The sequence below is a fragment of the Cryptomeria japonica genome, chromosome 9 (assembly GCF_030272615.1).
Source record: "Cryptomeria japonica chromosome 9, Sugi_1.0, whole genome shotgun sequence".
In the NCBI taxonomy this organism is placed as follows: Eukaryota; Viridiplantae; Streptophyta; class Pinopsida; order Cupressales; family Cupressaceae; genus Cryptomeria; species Cryptomeria japonica.
This window is the reverse complement of record NC_081413.1, coordinates 630,013,978-630,029,311: the sequence shown is the minus strand read 5'-3', so window position 1 is coordinate 630,029,311 and position 15,334 is coordinate 630,013,978.

The window sequence follows — 15,334 nt, the reverse complement described above, 5'->3', positions numbered from 1 at the left end:
TTGCTCTTGCAAGGTGCTTAACAAGTGGGAGAATGTTAGGAATATGGTTACTATTAATAGTTGATCATGGAGGTTCCAATGAGGGGGTACCCCACTTACAAGGTTCAAGGAGGGTGGCATCTCGGTAGGAGGTTTGAGGACCACATGCCCTAAAAGGATTTTTTGGGGGGTGACCCTGAAAGCCATACTCTATGTATACTTTATCATTGTAAATCTAAACAATTTATCAATATTCTACGATTTCAATAGTAGAGATTGTGTTGGCTTTTCTTTCCCTATAAGATAAACCTATTTTATGAGGGCTTTATATTGTGGCTATATAATGTAATGTATTTTAAGAGTTTGATAAATGTTGAATTACCTCTGGATCTCTATTGGTGATACTCCTTTAAGAAGTGTTCTTTACAAGCATATTGTAATTTTCATGATTTTTAAATAATATAATAAGAAACTTTTGGAGTCTAATATTTTTATCTTGAAATGATCTTCCCCACATAAATCACTATATTTTTTATTATGACAAAAATGGGTTTTGAAGGAACCCAAAACCCTTTACATAAAAAAGCTCCATGAAGTCTCAACCAGCAGTTAACTAAACAAAGAACACAACAACTAAAAATCCCCATAATAGAGATAAACCACAAAATAACAAATGGGGCACAGTCCAGAGAAAGCAAAAAGACAAAGACAAGAGAAAACACAAAACACAGAAAATCCAGCAGAAGACCAGCACAAAAGCAGTCGAGAGCCAGCCCTAATCTAGCAGTTTCATGGTCTGTTCCATATCTTTCTCAATCATAGTATCTGTAATCTTCTTGAGCTTCTAAAAATTAGGAAGAGTTCCAATTGCCTTTCTCTTCAATGTACCTCTAGTCCTTTTGTTGGATCCCGAAGAAGTGTCTTGTTCAGCATTAGCTTCCACATCGATGACATTCTTCAATTGAAATTTCTCTTCAAAGCTACTAATCATATTTTTAAAGCTCTCCATAGTGGAACCAAGCACCCTAGGACTAGCCTTAACAACATTCTTGATGCATTCCTTTATTTTATCATTTTTCATTTTCTAGAGCTTCCATCCTAGCTTCATAGCCTCTTTTGAAATTGTCAAAGGCCTCCATCATGGTTTTGAGGCATTCAATGATAGAGGCCATCTCCTTCTCAGAATTGGGGGAGACCTCATCCAAAACCTACCCTTTATCCATCTGCTTAACCTTATCTTTAATAATTTCCAAGTTGTTGCTATCAGCTCTTTGTTTGAGCTAAATCTCCTTTATTTCATGAAAAACCAATTTGAATATTTTAAAAGTATTCACGACCCCATCTTTGGCAAGAGCAAGAACATCAATAACAAACTCCTTCTCATAACATACCAATTGTGAATTGGCATCAAGAGAGGTCGAGAAGGGTTGTCTTTTCTCAAGGTTATGAGCAGCGTGGGACTCGCTAGAAGTAGAGAGGGGAGGCTATTACCCTAGCTATACCGATTACCAATGGAAGAACCAATATTAGTAGAGGGAGGGATACATGAGGTGCGAGGGTTTTTAGTTTTAGGGATTTTACCAGCACAAGATTTCCCTTTATTTTTAGCCGAAGAGGGAATGAATTCCTCATCCTCAGACTCAATATTGAAATCAGCTTCCAATGACTAAGAATCCTCCATCTCAGAGTTGACCTCATGGATGGAGGCAACCAAAAATAGCATATCTTTCACATGATCATAAATAAGAAGGATGAGGCCTTCATACAAAACAAGATTTTTCACAGGATCCTTTATATGATCAGAAATGCTTGCATTTAGGGATTTCACAAGAAAAAAGGGAAAATAAATTCTCACCTTATGCCAGAAATGGTTAAGAAGAGAGAAATAGTAGGAAAAGGCATGGGTATACCTCCCATCGAGATTCACATACTCCATGATCACCTTCAGGACAACTCTCCAGATGGACTTTATCTTGGGAGTATTGTAACTAGTTGTTCCCTCTCTCACTAGATTTTTCTTCTCCATCTCCTTCTTAGGGAAAAGATTAACCACCTTCTCTGAAAATTTCCCCTCTTTATAAAAATTATCTCCATCTATGGAAAGACTAGTAACCTCAATAATGAGGTCCTCATTAACAACAATATCTTTGCCAAATAGTTTGATAGAGCCCTTATTGTAATTTTTGACGAAGTCCTTAGTAACCTTGGCTTTTGCCTCGTGCAGCTTCTCAATGTAGATAGTAAAGTTGCCTTTCTCCAAGATCCTCCAAATAGTTTGATTGTTTCTCAAAATAGTGTAATCCATGGGCCCCACCCTCTTCAAATCTCCCCCCATTTTACTATACCTATACCCCACAAACAATCTGCAAGTTATCCAACCACTACATTTTTTTGAGCTGGAAATGTGTTTTGATCTCAATTTCACCTAGAAAATGTGAGGGAAGAAGGCACTAGAATAGCAATAAATTTTGAATTCCCATTATATCTCCTTTGCACGCCATACACCATTAATTCTAATAATAAAAAATCTTACAGACAATTTATTCATCATTTTTATCATCATTGAAATTTAGCTTCACGACTGGTGAGGTTATCCTTCCATATTAACCCCCTCACATCTTCATTCAATTTATCCCCTTTCATCCACATTAACTTTTCATTGGCCTTAATACCTAGGTTGAAAAAATAGTTTGCCACCTTGTTGTTGTCTATAAGTGTGAGATATATAACATTTTTTGAATCTCCTTCAATTCAAATCTTATAAAAATTCATCTATTTAGCAATCAAGAGTACTTGGTAGGCTCCAATGGCTTTGACAATGTGGTTGGTCTAGGTACCCAAGGGGAGTACCAGAATCGACATACAAAGGCCATTACTATCCCTTATCACTTCCCCACACCTAGCAGGACCCGGATTACCCTTTGCCACTCCATCAAAATTAATTTTGAACCATCCCATAGGAGGACCAAGACAAAGAGTCCCAGCAAGGGGTTTTCTTTCAACTTGAAAACTCTAGAGATATCCATTTGAATTTTCCACACCTTTTCCATCTTATAATCATAATCCAGAAAACTTTGAGTCTCTTGTCTAAGATTGGCACCATTGAGACAATTAAAATTTCCCTTAATAGCTCTCTGAAGTTTTTGAAAAACAATCTCAGAGGATAAGGTCATATCTCTAAAGATTATGTTGTTCCTCTCTTTCCATATACCCCAAACAAGATGCGAAAGAGAGTATGACCATAATATTTTGATAACTTGATTGTTGCTAGGAGACCCCCATTGGTTGAAGAGATCTGACATAGAAGAAGGTAAGACCCAACTGAGATCCCAAGATTGTAGCATTCTTCCCCAGATTTCCTGAGCAAAGGGGCACAAAATGAAGAGGTGGGGAACAAATTCTGCTTCAACCATACAAAGAATATAAATTTTGGAAAATTGAAATCCCCTCTTACATAAATTATCTATGGTCAGAATCTTGTTTTGCAGGAGAATCCAGAAAAAAATATTGACCTTTGGAATAAGATTTTTGATTCAAGCTTTAGCCCAAATAGGTCTATAAGGATTTTGATCTTGAAACATAATAGAAAAAGTAGAAGAAATTGAATAGTTACTAGAAGAGTCAGCCTTCCACACCATCATGTCCTCTGATCAAACCACAAAAATCAAATTAAGTAGAATTTGTAAAGGGAGAAGCTCCAGACAAACCTGAAGAAAATTGACCTAGCTACCATTCCTCCAGTAGTCTTCAACCAAATGACCAAATCTTCTAATGAATTCATCCCTAAAGGGTTTTAATGGGGAATTAAGGACTAGAGGCTCTTTACCAGTCTAATTTGATGAATACTAAGAGGGGGGGTGAATTAGTATGCCAAAAATGACTATAAACAAATTCCTAAACAGTTTAGTAGATAACTGGTACAACAGATTCACAAATAAACCGGTTAAGATAATTGCAAACCAAATAGAAAACAAAGAATTCACCCACAAGAGAAAAATCACCATAACACAAGATATTTGATGTGCAAACCCAAATGGGAAAAACCACGGTGAGCAGAAACTCACAAGTAACTATCTGCAGAATAGAAACCAGACCGATTAAGGTCAGACCGGTTAAGGTCATACAATGTTCTTCACCAGAATAGATCCTGTTAGGAATCTAGATCTCTGTTAGGAGATAAGTCCTATTAAAGACTACCTTGTTAAAGGATTTCAGATCCATAGTTGTGAACCACCTTGTTAGAAGATTTACAAAGGCATTGTTGGGCCTACCCGATTAAGGGTTTCAGACTTGTCGAAGATATTAGTAATCAACAAGTGAATGATCTAGATAATAGCACAGTATGCTTAGTTAGATCCTTGACAACTCATTGTTAATACACTTCATCATTACTTTAGTCTTCAATATCTCCACACTCTATCTCTTCAATGATTGCACATAAAACCCTCATTTCATATCACATGCAAACCCTAGACATGATGTCCTTATAAAGGAATCTGATTTCAAGTCGGTCCAATAGGATTAGACTACAAGTTCCTAGGTTCAGTGCATCTGGACACATTTGGTAACACAACAAAAAATCACCATCAAAGTGTCAGTGGGTGGTAACTCATCACACATTATAGTAATACTGGTTGGTAACTCATCATAGACTAATACCAGTTGATGACTCATCACAGATATACCGGTTAATACAATATACCGATTACTAGTTGACAAAAATGAAGATTGGAAAATATAGTGTCTCGATCAAGAGTTAACTACTGCTTGGTTCCTTCATACCGCTTGGGATCCTCGCACCACTTGGGATCCTTTCACTGCTTGGGTCTTCATAAAATCTGTGACCGGTGAACCATTCTCTACAAAACTTCTCTGCAAAACACTGATAGTCTAAAGACTATACATTCAATGATATACAAGCTCAGTTGGAACAATTACCAGTTGAGCATAACCCATACATCAAGAAAGTGTGTGTCCATCAATGACAATCAAAAAATCATCAAAATACAAACAATATCCCCCTTTGGCACTGATGGAAACACTTAAGAAAATTTTGACATCTAAGTGTTTTACAATAATAACAAAAAAGATGTTTTAAACAAAATTACTCCCCCTAAGCATATGCATTCATCTATCTTTGCAAAAATTACAAGTAAGTGCATGAAATGGTAACATTCACAAAAATTTTAACGTACACTACTCCCCCTTTGCCAACAATGACAAAGTAATGCAAAGTAACCCCTATTTCCTTATACAAAAATAGAGTAAATGTTCATGACAATAAGGAATGAAACTTATCAAAAACAGATTTAAAGTCCTGCATAAAAAATTTCATGGCCAATGTCCATGACTCAAGTAATGAGGTAGCAACCTCACTTTTAGTCTTCATCTGGAAAGTCAGTTCTTCCATTGCATCAATGGTACTCATCTCTTGAGTTACCGTAATAGCTTCCAGATTGAGAAGACATTTATGAAGAATCTGCAGTCTAGGCAATAGGAGTAGTTGAAGATCCTACAAATCTTTAGTCCTATTTCTGATCTCTAAGTCCATCTTGTCCATTTGAAGCTGATAATGATGAACAGTTTGGCCATAGGTAGTGAAATAATCATATGGCATATTGAAATTGTTGATATATACCTATAACTCCGATTGGAGTTTATCTTTCTGTTTAAGTACATCGTCACAAAATAGATGGGGCTAGCAGATTTTACTCAACAGTAAGCTACCTTCACCCATGGAAACACTGATGTCCTTCTATTGCTTCAATAACTAAGTCCTCAATTCATTTAGTTGCTTGACTAAGGCAACATTGAGTGTTTTTCATGCTTCTTCTTTGCATTTGCTTCAACAACATCTTCCAAGCATTGTACGTGGTCCTCCACAACGGTACACAGAAGTTTAAGCTTGGACATAGAGGAATCGGTACCGGGGAGGTTGGTACTAGGAATTAGACTGGTAAGGGTGTCAACTGCAGTTTGTATAACATCCCTTTCCTTCTTCCTCTGCAACTCTTCCAATCTCTCCTATGCAAGTTTGATGCCTCGCAGCAGCTTGGACTCCTCTGCTGATTGAAGATCAATAGGATTGGTGGTATCAACCTATTTGGGTTGATCACCGATTGCCTTAGGAGTCTCTGCTTGTTTGTTCTTCTTTGCTTCCTTCTCCTCTTCTGCTTTTTTCTTATCCTCTTCTTTCTTCTTTTTCTCCTCTTCCTTCTTTTTCTTCTCTTCCTCCTTTTCTTCTTCCTTCCTTGTGTCTTCTTCTTTCTTCTTCTCCTCTTCTTTCCTTTTCTCCTCTTCTTTACTTTTCTCTTCCTCTTTCTTTTTGATTTCTTCTTGTCTTTCTTTTTCCTCTTCTTTCCTCTTTTCCTCTTCTTTCCTTTTCTCCTCTTCTTTCCTTTTCTCCTCTTCTTTCCTTTTCTCTTCCTCTTTCTTTTTGATTTCTTCTTGTCTTTCTTTTTCCTCTTTCTCTTTTGCCGCTTTCTCTTTTTCAACTTTTTCCTTGTCCCGTTTCTCTTTCTTTGCATTTTCTCTATCAGGAGTGGTATCCTCAGTATTTAATGCATCCACATCAATGGGATCATTTTGCTTTGTCACTCTTTCACCTTGACCATCAAATACCTCATCCGGTTTACTTGAGGATCAGTCAGGTTCCTGTTCAACCTTCTTAGCAGCTTTAGCATCTTGGTACATTTTAACAGCAACTTTAGCATGTAAATGTGTATCCTTTTCTACTTCAGAGGCTTTACCTTCTAGTAGCCTTAGTCTTCTTCTTCTCATGAAGAAAAGGCCTTTGTTCTTATCCATAATTTCAAATAATTCAGAGTTTGAGGCATCAGGGAAGTACTGTGCAAAAATTTTCTCCCTAATCTCCTATTCTCTTGCAATGGCAATGCGGCATTTATTATCCAAATAATTATATAAAGAATCCGGTGTAGCCGATCTGATCTCAGATGGTGACCGATCATTAATACATAAGTATTTAATGACTTCATGTTCTACCTCCTCTTTCTCATTATCATTAAAATCATCAAAATGTTCTTTCAAATCATCAAGCAACTTCCTCCTAATATTCTTAATTGTTCTTTGACAATGTGTCAAAGGTTTATAAGAGGAAATATCTATATTTACCGGTGCAGAGGTTGCTAGTGCATTACCGATAGACTTTGTCTTTTTGCTTGATTGCCTCTTCTTCTTTGTCTCAATCTCTGATTCAGTGTCCTCTGACTCTGGTGAGTTGGTTTTGGTTTTCCGCTTCCTCTCAAATACTTTAGCCAGAATAGTCTTAGGTTTCATCTTAGCAGTTGACCACTTGGTCACTTTTGGACTGGTAGATGTAATCGGTGCAGATGCCAATGGCACTTCTTTGCCCTTTTTCTACTTTGGTTCTTTAACTGGTGTGACCCTCTCCAAGTAGGTACTGGTTCTCTTTTCCTTTGCATCCAGTGGTGAGGCAAGTAGGGTAGAGGCATACTTGATCAACATGTCGTTCACCACTTCATATCCCATAAGTTCCACCACTTCTTTTCTGGGTTCCACCACTTCCATTATGCATTCATCTATCTTTATTGTGAAGCAGATGTCATCTTCATACTTCTTCACTCTATCACCAGATATCCTTATTCGTTGGTTCATTTTCCTCTTGAATTCATCAAAGTATTTGTTAAGAACCTCAGGATATCCAGTTCCCACTGCTTGTAGGCTTTCCCTAATCTGCTTGGAAACTGGTTGGTTAGTAGACCATTGGAGATCACCTACTCCAAGAAAATAGCCTTGAAAGTAGAAGAATAGTCTGACCAGAAGTTGCCCAAACCTGAACCTCAGTGAATTATCCTATTTGATGGATTTCAGGTTCAACATCAATTGCTTTTGCAAACAGGTAAATAGGTCAAATGTTGTATTTTCCTTGATCATTCTGTAAGTGGCATTCACCACAACAGCAGGGACATAATTCATTCTACTAGCATAGAATAATCTGTAGCGAATCACCATGAAGGCATATTTTACTAGATCATCTTCAATGGTGTTGATGGTCATTGCCCATTGGTCACTTACAAAACCAGTGAGCTTTGTCATTTTATTTTTGGTGACCTTTCTTAGAGTTGGTACCTCTCCAACATTATAGAAACCAGTGACGACATGAATTGCTTCAGGTGTGATATCATGCATCTGTTCGAGGTACATCTTGTCACCATGTACTCTATTAAGGATGATGTGAATATGTTCTTTTGTGAACTCTTCTAGAAAATACACCACATTATGCAGTTTCATCTTCTCTAGGATACTATATTCAGGTTTGATCTTCTTATCATCCCCACAGAACAAACCTAGCTAGGAATGAATCACTAAGGATCCTAGGTCTTCAAATTTACAATCTATATACCCTGAAATGTCTCCATATACAATAACTCCAGCAAGTATCTAGGATAGGGCATTGTATTTCATCTTCTTTTGAAGAAATTTGGTTGAATCTATAGGTGCACTAGAACTAGAGTGCGATGCAGAAGCCATGATTAAATGATAAGTAAGAATTTTTAGAAATACCTTCACAATCTGAAATTTAGGGTTTGCCAATTGTCACTCACAATACACCACTTTGGTTGCTAGAACACCGCTTAGTGTTCTTCACTGATAGATTGAAATGATTATTGGATTCCTCTGCAAGATTTTCAAATTCACTTTGAATAGCTACACAAATCGCTCTTTGTCACCCTGCTCTTGAAAATTCTTCTTTCGCAAACTGATAAGTGAAAATGATGACGACAATCTTTTTTAAATAAGTTTTCACCTACCACAACAAATGCATCACCGTTAGGGCATAAACCCTAATTTTGCCTTTCATCACTTCAGATCTTTTGCCGATTGACAGGTAACACATACCGGTAAGGGTCTTTACCGATATAAACTGGGGGTTCAAAATATTTCACCGATGTGTTCCCCCTAAGCTTTTCTGAAGCTCAGTTTGCTGGTTCAGAGACTTCCACACTAGGTGCAGAAACGGGTTCATTTTGTGACTCTCCTTCTAATTTCTTTCGCCAAGTTTTATTCATTTCTGCTTGAAAGATTTCAACATCAATCTTCCCTTTTGGAGTGATCGGTACAACATCTGATAAGTTCTGGCAGTGTGACCCGGTTTGTTGCAATGATAGCATACCATTCCAAGTGTTCTCCATGGTCTGTTATTCATATTTCCATTCTTCCTTCTACATGTTGTAGCAGTGTGTCCACTACCATGATAGATCAAGCAAGTTGCTCTCCTACTAGTTTCCGCTTGATAACCAACAGACCAATGGTCATAGGTATTATACCGGTTGAGATTCCAGTTCACAGGAAGTTTCGGAATAACTCCTTAAGTCCTTGGAGGATATCTTCCAGTGTTGTGCAAAATAGACCTACATTCAAATGCTCTATGCCCAAACTTTTTGCATGCATAATAGTTTCCATTGAATCCATTGGATTTAGGCATATTGTTTTGAAAGTAAGGAAAATTGTTGTAGGCCTTGCTTCTACACACATTAGCAGTATGTCCTTCTTTGAGACAATTAAAGAAAACATGTTTAGATTTTTGCTTACCTTTATCCTTGGATGTCAGTTGCTTCTTTGATGTTTCAACTTTTGTTCCAGAAGTCTCACCTTTCTCATACCCAGAGAAACCAAGTCCAGTGGTATCCTTTAATAGCTTTGTCGATTCCAGCTTTTGCTCTAGCTTAGCAGTACTTTGATTGAATTTGGCAAGTATTTCCTTTGACTCAGTAAGCTACTTGGAAATAGCAACATTGGACTCCATCAAGGTTGCATTCTCAGAGATAGCCATGTTTAGTTCACCTTGTATTTCTTCTTTCTCCACTTTACTCTCCTGGAGATGACCAGTAAGGGCACTGATTTCTTGCTTTAGCTTGGAGATCTTGTGATCTTTGTGTTTTACCAGATCTTCAACTTTCCTTCTATTCTCAAGCTCTTGACTCATTCTGATAGTTAGTTCTTCCAACTCCCTTCTCAGATTGAATTTATATTCATTCAGTTTTTCAATTTCTTCAACTAGGGCTTCCATGTCAGCTTCATTAGAAGAGCTATTTTTAGTAAGTTCCATCAATTTCTCAGCATGCTCTCTTCTCTTGGCCAAAGAGGCTTTATACTTGACTTTGAGTTCATCATAAGCTCTCTTAGCCTGAGTAAGATGATAGTAAATTCCCTCACACTGTATTCCCCCATATCTCCTTCCAAGTGGTTAGACTTATAGAAAGGTTGGCTCTGATACCAATTGATTAATACCAAGAAGGGGGGGTGAATTAGTATACCAAAAATTACTGTAAACAAATTCCTAAATAGTTTAGTAGATAACCGGTACAACAGATTCACAAATAAACTGGTTAAGATAAATGCAAACTAAATAGCAAACAAAGAATTCACCCACAAGATCACAATCACCATAAAACAAGATATTTGATGTGGAAACCCAAATGGGAAAAACCATGGTGAGAAAAAACTCACAAGTAACTATCTGCAGAATAGAAACCAGATCGGTTAAGGTCATACAATGTTCTTCACCAGAATAGATCCTGTTAGGAATCTAGATCTCTATTAGGAGATAAGTCCTATTAAAGACTACCTTTTTAAAGGATTTTAGATCCACGGTTGTGAACCACCTTGTTAGAAGATTTACAAAGCCTTTGTTGGGCCTACCCGGTTAAGGATTTCAGACTTGTCGAAGATATTAGTAATCAACAAGTGAATGATCTAGGTAATAGCATAGTATGCTTAGTTAGATCCTTAACAAATCATTGTTAATACACTTCAACATTACTTTAGTCTTCAATATCTCCATACTCTATCTCTTCAATGATCGCACATAAAACCCTCATTTCATATCACATGTAAACCCTAGACATGATGTCCTTATAAAGGAATCTGATTTCAGGTCGGTCCAATAGGATTAGATTACAAGTTCCTAGGTTCAGTGCATCTGGACACATTTGGTAACACAACACAAAATCACTGCCAAAGTGTCAGTGGATGATAACTCATCACACATTACAATAATACCGGTTGGTAACTCATCATAGAGTAATATGGGTTAATACAATATACCAATTACCGGTTGACAAAAATGAAAACTAGAAAATGTAGTATCCCAATCAAGAGTTAACTATCGCTTGGTTCCTTCATACCGCTTGGGATCCTCGCACCACTTGGGTCTTCATAAAATTTGTGACCGGTGAACCATTCTTTGCAAAACACCGATATTCTAAAGACTATACATTCAATGATATACAAGATCAGTTGGAACAATTACCAGTTGAGCATAACTCATACATCAAGAAAGTGTGTGTCCATCAATGACAATCAAAACATCATCAAAATGCCAACATAATTATCTTTCCAGAATAGGATGCTTGACTTATTACCCAATTTCCAACCAACACCTTTTGTAGCAAAACTTCTAGCTTCAATAATGTTGTTCCAAAGATAGGATCCTCGAGGTAAACATTCAGAAGTTATGAATTCTTTAAATGAGATGATTTGGCTTAACTATTTATTGTGTAATATTAAGTTCCATTTCATTCTCTTTGAGTTAATTCTCCACACCTGCATTACCAACAACACGTCATTAAAATATCTAATCTCCCTCAAACCAAGCCCACCTCGCTTCTTACGCTTATACACCTCATTCCAAGCAATCGATGAAATTCTCTTCTTTTCCTCAACTCTTGGGCATAAACTGGAAGGTTCTGCAATGTAGCCTTCAACAATTGAATTTTTCCAGCCTGACTGAGGATGGTGCCTTTCCAACCAGCAAGTTTATTATTGATCTCTCCACGAGGGAAACCTAGAAAGAATATGGTGGTGAGGATCCCAAAGGGAGCCCCAAATAGGTGGAAGGTAAGTCACCAATAGAACAACCCAATAAATTTGTAATTGTATTCTACCTTTCAACAGAAGTGTTGAGAAAAAATAGAGAAAAATTGCCTCTATTTATAAACTGTCTTGGAGAATCTTCATAGGTAACAAGAAATTTTCAAAAAGTTCTAGCCTCTCCAATAGAAGAAGTTCCCATCAAAATGGTATCATCAACAAAGTGTTGATGAGAGAAAATAGTAGAGTCAAAGGAAGGATGAAGGCCCTTTAGGATTCCCTATATAACCATCTTCTGAATATATCTTCCAAGACTTTATGCCATGATAGTGAAAAGGACTGGGGAGATCGGATCCCCCTATCTAATGCCCCTATAGGACCTGAAGAAATGAGAAGGTGACCCATTGACTAAAATAGAGGTGTTGGTTGTAGAAATAAGCTGCCATATAAGATCCCTTACCTTCTTTCCAAAGACAAAAGATTCCACAATCTTAAGAAGAAAATCCCATTCCATCCTATCATAGGCTTTTGACAAATCCAGCTTAAGAAGAAATCCCTGTCTCTTAGACTCAACAAGAGAATGCATATTTTCATGCACTGTAACTATCGAATCTAGGATTTGTCTCCCCAGGATAAATCCAGTCTGCTGAGAAGAGATGAGAAGAAGAAGCACAATCAGTAATCTAGATTTGAGCACTTTGGATATGATCCTGTAAAAAGAGTTACAAAGACTGATGGGCTGAAAAGCATCAAAAGAATCAGCTCTAGGCCTTTTTGGGGTGAGAGCAATGAAATTCAAGTTAATTTCTTTAAGGATCCTTCTAGATCCAATAAACTCCCTCACTGCATTACAAATATCTTTAGATACAAACTCCTAAAAGTTGTGAAGTAAAAACATAGGAAAATCGTCAGGGCTAGGGGCCTTATTGCCTTCAAAGGAAAAAACAACTTTTTTAATCTCTTGGCTAGAAGGGATAGTTGATAACATTTTGTTATGCTCATCATTAAAAATATTTGGAATGGAATCAATGAGACACTGTTGATCCTTAGGTCTTATTCTCATATCAATAGATAAGAGTCCACTAAAATAGTGGACCACCTCACTACTGATATCAGCCTCAGAGTTGAACATAGTGTCATCCCTGAGAATATGGTTGATCCTATTTGAGGACTTGTGTTTCATGGTTGAGAGGTGGAAGAATTTTGTATTCCTGTCACCAACAACTAGCCAAGTAGCTCTTGACCTCTGCTTCTAGAACTCCTCTTTGAAATAATATCATATAATTTTGATAGGATCTCATTTTCTCATGCTAAGTAGTCATCCTTATAACCTCCCGCTTGAATTTTGCCTTCAATTTCCTTCAAATCCAACTGGATAGAAACCTTATTAACAAAAATATGCCCAAAGGACTCCTTATTCCACTTTCTAATATTCTTCTTAACTTCCACAAGCCTCTTTGCCACTCTAAACATGCCAGAACTATTGATGTTGATATTCTACCACTGCTTGATATTATCATAAAGAGAGGGATGTGAAAGCCACATTTTTTGAAACCTGAAGGGAAAGTTGTTTTTCCTAGAAAAAGAATAAGAAGAAAAACTTATAGGTTAATGATCAGAGCCAATTCTAAATAAAGTTGAGAGAGAGCACAAGTAATTATAGACCTAATCATTAGAAACTAGAGCTCGATCAGCTCCAACTTGAATAAGGTAATTACCAACTCCTCTATTGGTCTAGGTGAAGGAGGCTCCTTTAAGATCCATATCAATCAACCCTTTGTTACTTATAAAATCCATAAGATCCAACTTACTATCCATCTGTATTTGGTATCCTCCAAATTTCTCAGAATCATTGATCAGGGTATTGAAATAACTTATGACCAACTAGGCCTCATTTGCAAATTTGGCTCTGAAGTCAGCTAGGGACTTCCAAAATTTTCTCCTCACAAACTTACTATTTAGGGCATAAATGTTAGAGAGAATCCAACTGAAATCATCTCTAACATGATGAAATTTAGGGGCGACATGATTAGAATCTTCCCAGACCTTCGAACCAGTTATTAAATTTAGATTCCAAAAAGAAACAATTCCTCCTGAAGCACCATCTAAACTATTACCACAAACCCCACAATTAGTGAATAACTTCAATTTCTCAACTCTTTCCTTAGGCATTTTAGATTCTTGGACTAAAATAATATCCAACTTGTGATCTCTGACAAAGTTACACAAAATTTCTTGTTTATGAGAGCTATTTAGCCTCCTCAAATTCTAGGACATAATCTTCATTGCTTAGAATGTGTTAAATTCTTACAAATCTCATGGATAGTTCATTGTATCCCATCAGCAATATCTTGGTTGCTATCCTACTCTCTATGTCATTTTGAGGATTTCCTCCCAACACTTCCTCTCATCCACACATCAGCCCTAACTTTGTTCCTAATAGACATCCCAGGCGCATTATTCTTCTTAGTACTCCTCCTCTTCCTGGTAACTGTATTGTACCCACTGTATGCAGGAAAAGTAGTTCAATGAAACCTAAATTGTGAAAATTATTCAAAGACTTTCCCACACACCCATCGGACTCTTGGTGCAAGTTATGGAGCTATGAGGAATAGCTCAACTTCCCAAGGAGTGTTCCATGGTTCTCTATCTCACAAGGTCCCTCAAGCCAATGCCTTTGCTCTCAGATCACTAAGCAAAGTGACTTAGGGATGACAAATGCAAGAATGGGGGATGCTTTAGATCAAATTTAACATGAATGCATCCTATTTATGCATGATTATAACAAATGAACTAAACTAGATGATAAGATGACAAGGTTACTTAAAATACTATCCTAACATGATATACTAGTTATATGTTTTAAGCTAAGATGATAGAAATATTCTAAAATGTTTATTAGATTTATTCCTATTGCAAAGAGAGGTTAAATGCTTGCTAAAATTGAGTATAAGTATGATGCTAAAGAATTGGATGATAAAAATCAGGGAATGAGGGCTCTATTTATAGGAAAAATAGGGCAATGGATGGTCAAGATTGGATGATCTTATCAAGGGTCAAGATTGAAAGTTATCAATCCATGTTTACAATTCTCACCAATGAAATGGTGACAATTGTCAACATAAGACTGCTTGAGAGGGGATGTAAGAAGCATTAAATGCTTGAGAAGACGTCATGGTTACCTTAGAAGGTAAGGGTTAAGGTTAGGTTAGGGTTATCCATTGGATAAAGCTATTACCCAAAGGGTAAACTCTTGTGCAAGGGTTAAGGAGATAACCATGGTCAAAGAAATGAATGCTTGATGAGACCCCTAGGTTAAATGAGGGTTGAGTTAGGCAAAAAGTCTCTAACCATGCCACAAAGGGTTAGTTAACCATTAATGGTTTGAAGACTTTGGGGACAAATTTGTAAGAGTCCTTCTTTGGGGACAAATTTGTAAGAGTCCTTCCAAATTTGGGGGTATTCAACAAGTTAGCTTGTTGAAGGCATAAAGGCTTTAATG